At 40.5% G+C, this 13,530-nt stretch overlaps 1 non-coding gene across 1 annotated transcript; it reads right to left on the reverse strand.

Annotated features, from left to right (window-relative positions):
- Positions 1-13,221: 13,221 nt before the first annotated feature.
- Positions 13,222-13,299, reverse strand: TRNAC-ACA (transfer RNA cysteine (anticodon ACA)). Its single transcript has one exon. It is a non-coding gene; the product is annotated as a tRNA-Cys (tRNA).
- Positions 13,300-13,530: the final 231 nt, after the last annotated feature.

Consider the following 13,530-nt stretch of genomic DNA (forward strand, 5'->3'; position numbering starts at 1 on the left):
TAGATTATTTTGAATTAAAGTTACTTAAGAAATGGCCAACGCAAGAGGGACACCCTGACCTCCTCTGTCTCCCTGAAAGCAGGAAATAAACCCCTCAAGGGAAGGTGCACCCCTGCACCGGAGGTGGAAGGACACCTTTATCCCTGAAAACAGGGAATCCGGGCCAAGAAGCCTTTAAAAACAAACCTTGTTACTTCTTTAATTTACTACCCCCAGCCCAAACTCTGTTTAGAGTCTTTACTAACTGGGTACCCAAACCTAAGTTTCTTGGTTCTGTCAATTCTTCACAAATGTATTGTTCCTTTGTCTAAAAAGAATAAATGCTGCCTGCTTTGGCCACTTCTCAGGTCCCATTTTTAGGAGACCTCCATGCGTGTGAATTAACATTTCTTTCTTTTTCTCTTGTTAATCTTTCTTGTGTCAACTTCGTTATTAGTCTAGCCACGAGAACTCATTGGGAGACTCCCCCTCCCAATGGCCTGACACTTTATCGGGGTCTCCCTGCTGCTGTGTTGAACAAAGAGTAAAGGAGAGGGTATCAGCCTTCTCAGGCTGCTGTAACAAAGCGCCCCAGGCTGAGTGGCTTAAACGCCAGACTGTGTTTTCTCACAGTTGTGGAGGCTAGAGATCTGAGGTTAGGGCTGTCACCCTCTGAGGAAAGAATCTGTTCGAAGCCTCTCTCCTTGGTTCACCCATGGTTGTCTTCTCCCCAAGTAATAAAGGTAGTATTAAAAGTAAGAAATGAAATATTTCTTTAAAAAGTTATATAAGAAATAAGGAAATGAAATTCTGGGAAAAGGGGGAGGCAAGTAAAGATAAAGTGAACCAGACCGAGCATGAGAGCCTTCAGAGCAGAGGTCCCCAGACTGGAGGCCCAAGAGGAAAGAGCTGAATTAATCCCCACTGTTGAACAATTAGGAACTGTAATTTAAAATGGTAACTTTTGGTCTCGTCTTGAAGAATCTGAAGATCTGGAATGCGGGGTGGTGTCCCCACACGGAAATACAGGGCCGCGAGCCCTCAGACAGCCAGTCTCCGTTGCTCCTGGGTGCTGGGCTTCTCGCCCTCTGTTTAGTGCAGGGACCAGCCTCACCCTTGTTCTGTGTCACTGAGGTCTAGGATCAGCGGCCACTTCTTCAGCTTGCACATTATGTCTCTGACACATGGCTTGTCTCACTCCCTTTCATTACTTGCTTGGATCTGGTCGGCACTTGAATTTACCCCAATTTCGAGAAAATCATGAAGAGAAAGATTAAAGAATGTAAGAATAACAGACTCTCCAACAGAAGTTGGAGCCAAGATCTTGGTGTAATAAAGAGAAAAGGAGATAATCTTTAAAGTCAGATAAACTAGCTTTTGCTCTATGATCCTAGGGTGTGCATTTAACCTCCTTAAACCTTTCTTTCCTCATCTATAAATGGAGATAAATAATACCACCTCATTTGTTTGCTCTAAGGATTAAATGAGATAGTGTGTGGAAACAGAGTGGTGGATCAAAGCAAGCCATCGATGAATGGTACGTGTAATTATCCTCTTGAAGTCTCATTCCTCAACTGTAAAATAAGGATGGAACCACATGCCTCACAGCTTCATTGTGAAGGTTAAACAAGATGCTTGAACAATTAGTATACTTCAATATCCTGTCTTCTCTAAAATAAATGTAAAAGTGAATTTGACTTTAGAGTATAATGTTTGTCCTGTTTATGATAGACTAGGACTGAACTATGTTACAGAAAGCATTTCAGTGAGATCAGAAATAACAAAAAAGTGACTGGAAATCAAATATTTAGGACCAACTTGCATAAATAGAGGACTGAAGAACATAGCCTTAAAGAGTCAGGAAAATTCTTCCAAAAAAGAATCACCATCAGAATTCACGACATTTGTGTGCCTAGAAGAATGGAGAGTATGAGAGAGGCTGTACTTTCTTTTTTGATGCTGCTATGCTAATAGAAGAAATTGAGTCCTGAACAAAAGGTAATTTGGACAAAGGGAATGAAAGAGGGAAAAAGTTATTGTAAATTACAAAAACTGTTGAAACAAGAAGTTACGAAAATATGAGAGGCACCGTAACAAAATACTTAAGGGGATGGATTTTTGGAGGTTGGATATCAGGTCTCTCTCTTATTAGCTGTGTGGCCTTAGGTAAGTCACTTAACCTCTCTGTGCCTCAGTTTCCTCTTTCCTTCATGCCTAATTTTCATCTTTAAAATGTTTATAATAATAGTATATATCTCATTAAATTGTTGTGTGCAGTAAATGAGTTAGCTTAATACAGATAAAGTATTTAGAAGAGTGCCTGAAACATCATAAATGCTATGTAAGTTATTATTGTAAGAGGCAAGATCAATGGAGAGAATTCTGATTCTTTTTTCTAAATATCAGCAGTTGATAGTTATAAACATGTCAAAAGCCTCTCAAGGAAAAAAGTCAGTAGTGACTCTTCAGTGGAGACAATTCTGAGACCATCTTAAGGGAAGAAAAAGGGGGGGGGGAAGCTGAGTAAGTGGGGTTCTGCAGCTCTCACCCCCATTTCAGCCAGAGCAATGCTTTTTCACATGTTGGATTTCTGAGTAAGATTATTTTTACAGGCTCTTCAGTCATAAAGCATGTAAAGAAAACATCAGGGCTCTAAAGTCCCTTGAAAACTACATGCTTCTAACTAGTGTCAACCACTCTCATGCTTTGGACCCTCTGCCTCCTCTTCCCTCCTCACCCCCTCCCCTTGATGATCTGACGATTCCCAGATCCCCAGTTCTAGTTCAGAATCCTCCCTGGAATAGACTCCTATGTTCAGTCGCCTTCTGGATAACTATCTCAAGCACTTTATAATCAATATATCCCAAACTCATTGTTTTCACCCCAAACCTTCTTCTTTTCTCTTTTTTTCATATGAGTTAATGGCTCCAATTTCCTTCTAGTGAAACAAACCAGAAACCTGAGACTTTCTTCTCTCTCTTCTTCTCCCACCAAAAATCAGTCCCCAGCTCCAACAGATTTTATCTTGTGATTACATGTTCTAATTGTGCCTCTGCATTAGTATCTCAGTCTTAGTCCAGACCTCTACTGTCTCTTACCCGGACTACTGCCAGACAGGAGGAAACAAGAATGGTCTTTCTAAAATCTGAACTAGAAATTCATCTACATACAATTCTTTATTACTTCCCCACCCCAAGCAAGATAAAATGCAAATTCTCCAACCTGGTATTAATGCAAAGTTGTCTGGCACTGACCTCCATTGATAGACGGAGCCATATGAAATTGTTATTTCTGTAGATCAAAACGGTTGACCCTAGTAATGATTTATGGTCAACTTAAAACTTCTCTAGCCTCACTGACTGTCATTCCCTCACTCATACTTCACACACAGGGGTAAACTCCTTTGCTAGAATGTGGAGCTCCATCCTCATCACTGGCCTGATCAACTTCTACACATCTCTCACATCTTAGTTCTGTGGACATTTCCTCCAGATCTTCAAACTGCAGACTAGTAAAATGTTCCCTCTCTATGTTCCCATAACAACCAGGGTGAAGAGCAGCCGGAGCACTCTGGCATCAGGTTGAAATGATCTGTTTGTGCTCCAGTCATTCCCAGGAGACCTTCAGGGGTTTGAGGGCATCTTTGTCCCCCTCCGTAGGGGTGTCTGGCACAGCACATTCTGTTTGTTGAATTGAATAGAATGGAATGAAACCAGCAGATCATGATCACTAATAAATTAAGCTGACTTTGGGTTTTATAGTTGCATTTGCATTTCAGAAGACTTTGAGGATTTGAACCTGGCCAGTGTTTTCATATGCTAATAAATGATTTGAGGCTGAGGCATTAATGAACAGGTACTTTTGAGAACTGGAGGATAGAATAAGCCAGAGGCTAGTACTTTTAGTCCCATTTATATCGTCGTAAATGATCTGAGTGAAGGATTTCTAGAGTTATATTGTGGGAGAAAAGTATTTTTTTTTTTTAAATAGAGCATTTTAATGGCTAAATGACTTCCCCTCCCAGAAATATTTCCATTCAAAAACAGAGTTTTGTTCAACTCAAAGGAATGGCTCTGTAGTGTAGGGTTTCAGGTTATAAAGGGAATGATTAGGGAGATGAGGGATGTTAATTTTTTTTTTAACATTTTTTATTGATTTAAAATCATTTTACAATGTGTCAAATTCCAGTGTTCAGCACAATTTTTCAGTCATTCATGGACATATACATACTCATTGTCACATTTTTTTCTCTGTGAGTTATCATAACATTTTGTGTATATTTCCCTGTGCTATACAGTGTAATCTTGTTTATCTATTCTACAATTTTGAAATCCCAGGCTATCCTTTCCCACCCTCCACCCCCCGGTAACCACAAGTCTGTATTCTCTGTCTGTGAGTCTATTGGAGAAAAGTATTTTTATAGTACAAATAATACAAACTTTTATTTCCAAGTTCTCTGAATGTGCAAAACTGCTTTTTTCTGAAGCTCTTTACATCCAGATTTGCATAGTTGAAGATTAGCTATTTCAGCCCCTCTTTTCTTAAAAAAAAAAAAATCGTTCAAAGAAGAGATTGTAGGCAAATAGTAATACTAATTTAGATCAGAAATAATTCTCTATCATTATCATAGCAACCCAGCTGTGAAACTATGTGTGATGTGGGAACAGACATGTATACTGGGCTATGGGGAGAGGCGAGCAAACGTTCATTCATGCCAGGATAGAACGTTCCCAAATGGAGGTCTCCAACCTGGCAGAGAAGTAGTCAACAAAGCGGCCAGCAGACACGTCTGCTAATCGGTCTCATCGTGGTGTGAGGCTCCTGGGAGGAGTGCCCACAGAGGAAAGCACTCATTCATCAGCACGCTGGTCGTGGGGGTGGGGCCTGCCACCCTGTAGGCTAGAAACAGGCGACAACTCCACAGATTTGAAGAACTGCAGGGATACAACAAAAAACAGCAGGCTTGAACAGGCGGCAAATGCTGAACACCTCTCTGTCAGGTGGACGGCTTTTCCAGAGAAAGCCTCTCTGGGGCATCTGCTCTTTCTTTGTAACGCCCATCTCTAGAGTTAAGCCATTTTGCTTACCCCTGTGTGTCAGCCTTGTCCGTAGCACAGAACCAGCCATAGCAGTCAAGAAAGATTTTTCAGTCACTGAAACTGCCTTGCACGGGAAGACAAGGAAATGAAGACAAAGAAGAGGGAAACAAGGCCCTGTGCAGAAACGGCATAACACCCAGGCTGCAGTACACCCTGTGCCCAGAGAGGGCTTTCTATCCTGGATATTGATGCCACCTGTATGGAGGATGTTTGTAGGATTCCTGGCTCTGATCACCATCAGGGTAAAATCTAAATATAGTGGACCCTTTTTTTTTCTCCTTTTCTTCCTCCCCCGCCTTCCCTGTTGTTCAGAGTTGTGTGGCTCAGCAGAGGAAGCAAGATGACCTTTTTAAATTCAGTTGCATGGAATCTGACTTTACTACCACACCAGGTTCCATATCCAAAGAGCTGAATAATACTCAAGCATATGGCTGGACTACAACTGATTTAACCAATCCTCTATTGTTGGGCATTTAGGTTATTCCTGACTCTTCACTCTTACAAATCATTCTCATGCAAATATTTGTAGAGGTACATATTTGGAAAAATCTTAAACTGCTTCTTTAAGTTAAATTTCCAGAAGTGTGATTTCTTGGTTGAAGGACAGGCACATTTTAAAACTCTGAATACTTATTTCCAGGTTGCTTTACAGTAAGGCTGAACTCAAAGTTGAAATGCCTTTTAACAAATTCAGCAAATCTCAGTGTCTGAGTATATATCATTCTTCTTTCTTGACAATGTAACTATGATTCACCACAAGATAAAGTTCTGCTGTGAATCAAAGAAACTCCCCCCGATCAGGAGGTCTGACATTTATCTTTCCAGATAGAGTGAAATCGGAGAGAAGCGGGGGAGGAGGTTCTCAGTTACCCTCTGGTCTTTGTGGCTGATTGACAACTGTCATAATGTCTTTGCAGATGCAGTAGACATCTGCCTTTTCTTTGTAAATCGTCTTGTAAAGGTTCTTGTTTGAAAGATGCCTGCGTTTTAATACCTGCCAGCATTGTACACCATTATGTTACATTGTGACATTAAAAAAAAAAGAAAAACCATTACCCTGAAAACCCTCCAGTCTTGAGTTTAGCTCTCACCCCCGCTTGGATCATCACGGCTCTGACTTCCTTAGGGATTACTCACAGGAGCAAGAACAGTCTGCTTCGTGCATGGAAAGACTGAAAGCCACTAATCTGCAGAACTTAATTTAGCAGCAACCTGCAAAAGATAGTTAGCAACTAATGAAGGTTTACTGAACCCTCCCTGGGGATGGTTCTCCCGACTTAGCTATAACTGTGCAAAGCCTTTCGTTTGCATCTGTTCCATCCAGGAGGGAGGCCAGACAGAGAAAGAAGACCAACGTGAGACAAACAGAGTCAGCTCTTCCGCCACATCCCTGCTGCCCTACTTAGGAAGGGAGTGCAGTTCAGTCTCAGAAACAAACACACACTTTCTTAGACATTTATGGTCCTTCTCTCCAGATTAAATCCCATGGTATAGTAATTACCAGACTCAATTGATTTAGTTGTCTTATGACAAATGTTGATATAGGAACATATTGAGCTACAAAATAATGACTTCTTGATCATTTGATTCAGAGGTTTTAAAGAAATTTCAGTATTAGATTTCTTTTGTGATGTAGGTGTGGCTTGATAGTATTAACATTCTTAAATGAATTAGCTTAACATATTCTTGATCAACATTTCTGATGGAAAAAGTATATTGAAGCAATGCAAGTACCTTTCTCTCAAAAGAGCTCAGAGTCTGAAACAGACAAAATGTAAACAAATAATTAAAATATAAGGTAGAGAATGATGTTACCGCAAGAGACATATAGATTAAACATTCCAGGATTTCAGAGGGGAGGGAGATGATATCCAAAAGGATGAAACTGAGGAGAGTCTGCTGAAGGAAGAGGCATTCTGAACAGGTATGGATCTGTTGAGATAAAAGCATAGGCATGCAGGTGGGGGAGAATGGAAGAATCCTGGAACTGTGAGCTGTTCTTTTTGATTAACACATGAGATGTGTGTAGGGGTGTGGGAGATGTGGTGGGATACAGTTAGGAAGGTATAGAAGCCAAAACATGGATGTACAGAATGTCAACATTACCAGGACCTTAATCTGGGGTTGTTCATTTTAGTTTGCTCATTTGATGCCTGAGGAAAATGAGGTTCAGAAAGGTGAAGTGACCTACCTGAGGTCACACAGCTTGCTAAGGAGCAAAATAAAAATAATCAGTGGAATTGAGGGCTTAACTGTTTCAAATTATATACAAAATTATAATTGAATTTAACATGAGATAAAATTTTGAAATACCATCCCCATGACATAGAAATTATAAATAAATTAACTATTACTTGAAGCAATAATAGAAAACATTTATGGAGCACTTCTGATATGTCAGGCAGTGTGCTAGTTTTACAGACATACTCTCATTAACTCATCCCACCAACTCCATGGAGTGGTTTGTGTAATTATTTCCATTTATCGAATGAAGACACTGAGGCTAGGAAAGGTTAAATAACTGGTTCAAAGCCACACAGCTAATGAGCCGCAGGGCTGGAATTTGGATTAATTCCTTGATCACAAGCTTTTAAGTGTTCAGCTATGCTGTCTCCCCAAATATTCCACATACTCTGAAAAGTTCATCAATGTGTCCAGGTGATTTTTTGATACCTAGAATTTCAAATATCTAGACCAGAATCCACTTTTAATACCTAAAGACAGTCATTGGCTATCTTTTGGTATTAATACCTGGGTTTAATTCCTTCATTAATTTACACAATAAATATTTATGCACAAAATTGACAAAAATCTCTGTGGAATTTATGGTTGGGATGAGAAGTTTTTAACCTATGGATAAATAATACGAAAAATAAGCTTGCCCATAAGGTCTTTTTAAAAACTTTTCATTGGGGTGGATCTTACTGTTTGTATAACACATGTACAGATAAAGTACATAAATTTTAAGGGTTCAGTTTGATAAATCTTCACAGTGTGAACACATCTATGCAAACTGCACCCAAAGCAAGAAAGAGACCACAGCAAGGATTCCAGAAATCTCCTTTTATCCCCTCTTCCCAGTCACTATCTACTCTGCAAAAGCAACCACTATCTTGACTTCTCAAACATTAGTTTCGCTGATTTTCAATTTCTTGGAAATGGAATCATGGAGTGTGAAGACCTTTGTGTCTGGCTTCTTCTGCGTAACACTGGGCTTGCTCATTCTTGACATGGGATAGTCTTCCATTGCACGAATCATCTACAATGTATCTACTCTACTACTGACGGGCATTTTGAGAAGATTCCAGGTTTGGGGACATATGTACATGTATCTGTTTAGAATCTACCTAGGAGTGAAATAGCTGGGTCGAAGTAGTCATGTGATGTGGAAGCTCAGCTTTAGCAGGTGCTGCCAGTTTTCCAAAGTGGTCCTACAATTTGCACTTCCACTGGTCTTTCTCTGCAACCCCGGCAACACTTCATACTGCCTGTTACATTTTAGCCATTCTGATATGTGTATAGTGGATCTCATTGTGGTTTTAATTAGCATTGCCCTAATGGCCAATGAAATTTAGCACATTCATATGTTTACTGGCCATTTTTATATTGTCTTGCATCAAGTGCTAGTTCAAATTTTTGCTCAGTTAAAACAAATTCTCATGTTTTAAAGTTACACTGTAGAATTGGAAGTCACTTAGACAACATATTTCATCAGAGACAATTTAAGTTTTATTAACAGGACACACATACCGCACAAAGTCGGCATGAGAAGGCTACAGAATACAGTCATCTTGGTCTCAAGCAAAGTTATTTACTAAACACAGTTTGCCTTTAATATCTTTTCAAAACCCTCAGGGTTTCCTCCCTTCCAACTTCTCTGTGATATCAGAGCCTCACTGACAATTCCTCCCCACTCTCATCTTCTTCTGTATCCTAATGGACGGATTAGGATAGAAGGAATTGCATTTAAAAGTACCACTCCTAGGTCTCCCTTTGTACTTTGTTCATATAAGCATTTTTATGAATTTTTTAATATGGAAAAGTGGGGCTGGAGCTGAATTGGAGAGTCAGGACAAAAGGGTGTTTTGAGTTAAGAGTGAGAAAACTCTAGACTGGAGCAGGAAAGATTCAACCCTGGAGGGAGTATATAAGGAGAAGAAATGGGAGGGGAGAGGATCATGCAGAATCCAGCCGCTGAGAAATTCCCAATGGAGGGCATCTCAATAATTTATTAATTTAATTTTAATTTTTTTTATTTTGAGGGGAGGTAATTAGGTTTTTATTTATTTATCTTTAATGGAGGTACAGGGGATTGAACCCAGGACCTCATGCATGCTAGGCATGCACTCGGCCACTGAGCTATACCCTCCTCAATTTATTTTTTAGTTTTCATTTTCTCAAAAAATAAAACCATTTACATGGTCCATAAATCAAAATATCATAAAGGGCACAGTGAAATGTCTTAGTTCAAATTTTGTCCCTACCCACCCCATTATACCCAAAACTCATCCCCACCACCCCCATCAGGTAACTTCTCTTTTAGTTTCTAGTATTTCTTTCCATTGTTTATGCAAATATAAATCAAAATTAACTTATATTTTCTGCCTTCCAAAAATGTTTTAATATAAATATATTATAGTCCATTTAAGTTATTTGAGCTGAGTCAAATCCTCAAAATTTGGTAAAATATGCTTTACCACAACAGCCTTGTATGATGTATGTGTGTGTGTGGTCGTGTCAAGGAAATGGACTGGGTTCCACATCTGGGCTGATGTGATGTGGAACAGTAATGGGGGTGGGGATGGAGAGGTAATCCTTACATTGAGTTAGTTCAGCAGAAGCAGAATGAAGCCAGAGGTGATTGTGAGAACACAAACCCACCAGGAATCAATAGGAATCTTGGGAAGGATGTTGGATTTTCCACAAAAACGGGTAGCAGTCAATCTTATTTAGCCTTTAAGGGACAGAGCAGCCTCAGTTGATATCTCAACTATACATTATTGCCTTCAACTATGAAATAATCCTCAATTAATTATTAACAGGTGTACTGTGACTCAGTGATAAAGCACCATCCTTGCCAAGCTGAGAAGCTTAGATATTTTCTGAAGGCAAATGAGGATCATTGAAAGTTTTTGAACATGGGAATGACATAATCAGAACAATATTTCTGAAAGGTTAACTTGGCAGCAGAAAAGCTAACTAACAATCCACTCCCAGATTTGGGAATACCCATTAGGAAGTACGCTAGTTATCTATTGCTGCATGACAAATCATCCCAAAATATAGCAGCTTAAAACAGCAAGCATTCATTATCTTATAGTTTCTGTGGGTCAGAAGTCTGGGCACAGTTATAGACCTGTATCCTTTCAGGTCTTCATAGATCTTTGGACTGGGAACCTCAGTTTCTCGATGCCATTGGCCAGAGACCTCCCCCTCTTCCTTGCCACATGAGCCTTTCCATAGGGCTGCCCATAACACGGCAGCCAGCATCCATCAAAGCGAGCATGGGAGAGAGCAAGCCAGGGCAAGCTAGACGGAAACTGGTCTTTTCGTAGCCTAGCCTCAGAAGTGATTTCCCTCCCCATGTGCTGTATTACTCTATTCATTCAAAGTGAGCTGCCAAACCCAGTTCACATGCAAGGAGAGGGGGTGACTCAAACGTGTAATTAGCAGCAGGCAGGGATCATCGGGGGCCATTTTGGAGGTTATTTCAACCTGGGCATCTAGAAGTAGTGAGGCATGGCGTTAGGTGTCCTGTCGGGCAGAGATAGGGGACTGTGAAAATGAAGACAGGATTAGAATTGCCAGAACTTGTGAACAGATTGGAGGCGGGGGATGAGTGGAAGAAAGGGGTCAAGCCTGACTAAATGGGATGAATGCCAAGGGAGCCACAGAGAGAAAACATATGAGAAGCCGATTTGGGAGAAACGTTAATTAATAAAGATACGTTTTAGCAGACTTGGCATTAAGGAATCAGAAGAGAAAGAAATGAGAATTCTTTTGGTTCTGTCAATTTGGCTGCAGCTGGGGCAGAAGCAAGACCCTGTGGACTGGAGTCAGACAGACCAGGCTTCAAATAGCAAATCTCTTGATCATTACCAATCCCCCCCCCACTGGAAAAACTACTCTGAGTCTCAGCCACTCTTATGTTTGATGTGGAAGCCGATTCCTAGCTTTTCTGGTTGTTTTCAGAGCTACATGAGATCACCTCTTTAAAATTCCCACTACAGAGTAAATGCTCAATAAATAGTACTGAGTACATGTCTCCCACGTCGCCTTAAAGGTGGGTCAGTGCAGACCCTTTGTCAGTATCACCTTATAATCATCAAATACCTGCCCTTGTATCCTATTACTCTAGCTTCAACTACTGCCATGAAGTTTATTTCTGTTTGTCTGTACAGCTCAAACTCATTTTTCCTGTAGAGTTTTAATAGGTATTGGTCTTAATTGTGTCATACAAATGCCCCTCAAGTAAGGGCACCAGCATCCAGTCTGACTACCCCAGGTCTGCTCCAACTTTAGGCCCCAGGGGTATCTACATTTCTGCTTTGTTTTTGCGAAATTATTTTCTAACATATTGGCTTCCTCTTGCTCATCTTATCTGGTCTAGGGGTGGGGCACTTTCTAAGAAGCTACTCTTCTGGCAAGAAGCTCAGGGCCCTACATGAAGGGATGCATGTCCAGAGTTTGTGGGTTTAGCTCCTGAGTCTTATTTGCAACATGTCTTCACTCCTGCATGATTCTCTTGACGCTCTTGTCTGAAGACTCCTGTGTGAACCTACCGCCTCATCCTCTCAGTTCACATGCCACCCTGCCTCTCAGTGTCCCTCCCTAGATGCACCCAGTCCTCCCCGTCCAGCACTTTTGTGAAGGTGACGGCGTCTGATATGAGCAATCACAAGAGACCTCCCATCTCAGATGCTGCCTGAGTTATCGGGACTCCCACCAGACGTCTGTCCCGGCCTCAGTTCCTGTCTGGAAGACTCCAGAGAATCCAGGGGTGCCTCCTGGGCTGGGCCTTCCTTTTCCTCCCTTTGGGCTTCCCCTCCCTCCGGAGGTGATGGTTCTTCCCCCGACCCCCTCTGAAGTCCTGTACTGGTGGCCTCTCCCATCTCACACTTGTTGCTTCCACGTTGCAGGCTTAGCTCTAGACGCATTTTATTTGCTTGGGGGGGGGGGCTTGTTCTTTCTTGCTCCAGGGTCATTCCTTCTCCCTGTGCTATTCTCATGATCTGGAATGCTCTCTATCTCCTGGCCTTTCACCTCCAACTCCTTTTTAAGCTTTGATCCAATGTCACTTCTTCTTTTCACTTCTCTTGACCTACACACCCATATACACACACATATATACACATACACACACTCACATGCACACATATACTCACAAACACACACATACACACACACGCACGAAATGTGTTTCATGGTTTCTTGCTGAAACAAACTCCTAACCCATTTAAGCATAACACAAATGACAAAACACAAGGTAAAAATGTGCTCTAAAGGAAATGAAATCATAGTATTCACGTTTGGCTTTTCAGATGCAGTGCTAACTCTACATTACAAAGAAATCCACTAGTCAATTTAGGAAAACAGAGAGGCAAGAGGACTGAAAATAGATATAATAATAAAGGGGCATCTATAAGAGACAGATATTTTTTTCAACTTAGGAAGATCAAGGTTGAAAGGAAATACAATTAACGTCTTTAATATGCTGCAGGATGTGGACAAGTTAAGGAGGAATTGTTTGTCTGATGTTGGTGTAAATGCTTAGGTCTTTAACAATATGATCTTTGTGGATGTACTGTCTATATCTAGCTTATAAAAATGTATCCACACCAAGAAATAGATTTTTTTTTAATTATTCAAAGGTTGCAAGTTGAAAATATTAATAGATACATGTAAAGCTTATAAAAATCATAGGCTTGGAGGACAATGACATGAAAAGATAATATCTCATCCTCTCATGAACTAGTCCAGAGTCTTAATGTATTAGAGCGTTCTTAATTCTTGCAATATCCTCATCTACATCAGCTTTCTAACTAGTGCTCTCCCTTTCAACCATACCCCTTCCCAATCCATTCTCCACAAGGCAGCTGGCATGTTCATTTCATTTATTTTTTTCTATATATATATTTTTTAATGGAGGTACCAGGGATTGAACCTAGGACCTCATGCATTGTAAGCATGCGCTCTACCACTGAGCTATTAGCCTACCCCCAGAATGTTTGTTTTAAATTCAAGAGGCCCTAGGGAGGATATAGCTCAGTGGTAGAGCGTGTGCTTAGCTTGCATGAGGGTCTGGGTTGATTGAATGTCCATTACCTCCATTAAAATAAACAGATAAATAAAAACCTAATTACCTCCCCACCAAAAGAAAATTTTTTTTAAAAAAAACTTAAAATAAAATATTCAGATCCTTTCTCCTTTACTTAAGCGCTTCAGGGGCCTT

This window comes from Camelus bactrianus, chromosome 2 (genome assembly GCF_048773025.1).
Source record: "Camelus bactrianus isolate YW-2024 breed Bactrian camel chromosome 2, ASM4877302v1, whole genome shotgun sequence".
Taxonomy (NCBI): Eukaryota; Metazoa; Chordata; class Mammalia; order Artiodactyla; family Camelidae; genus Camelus; species Camelus bactrianus.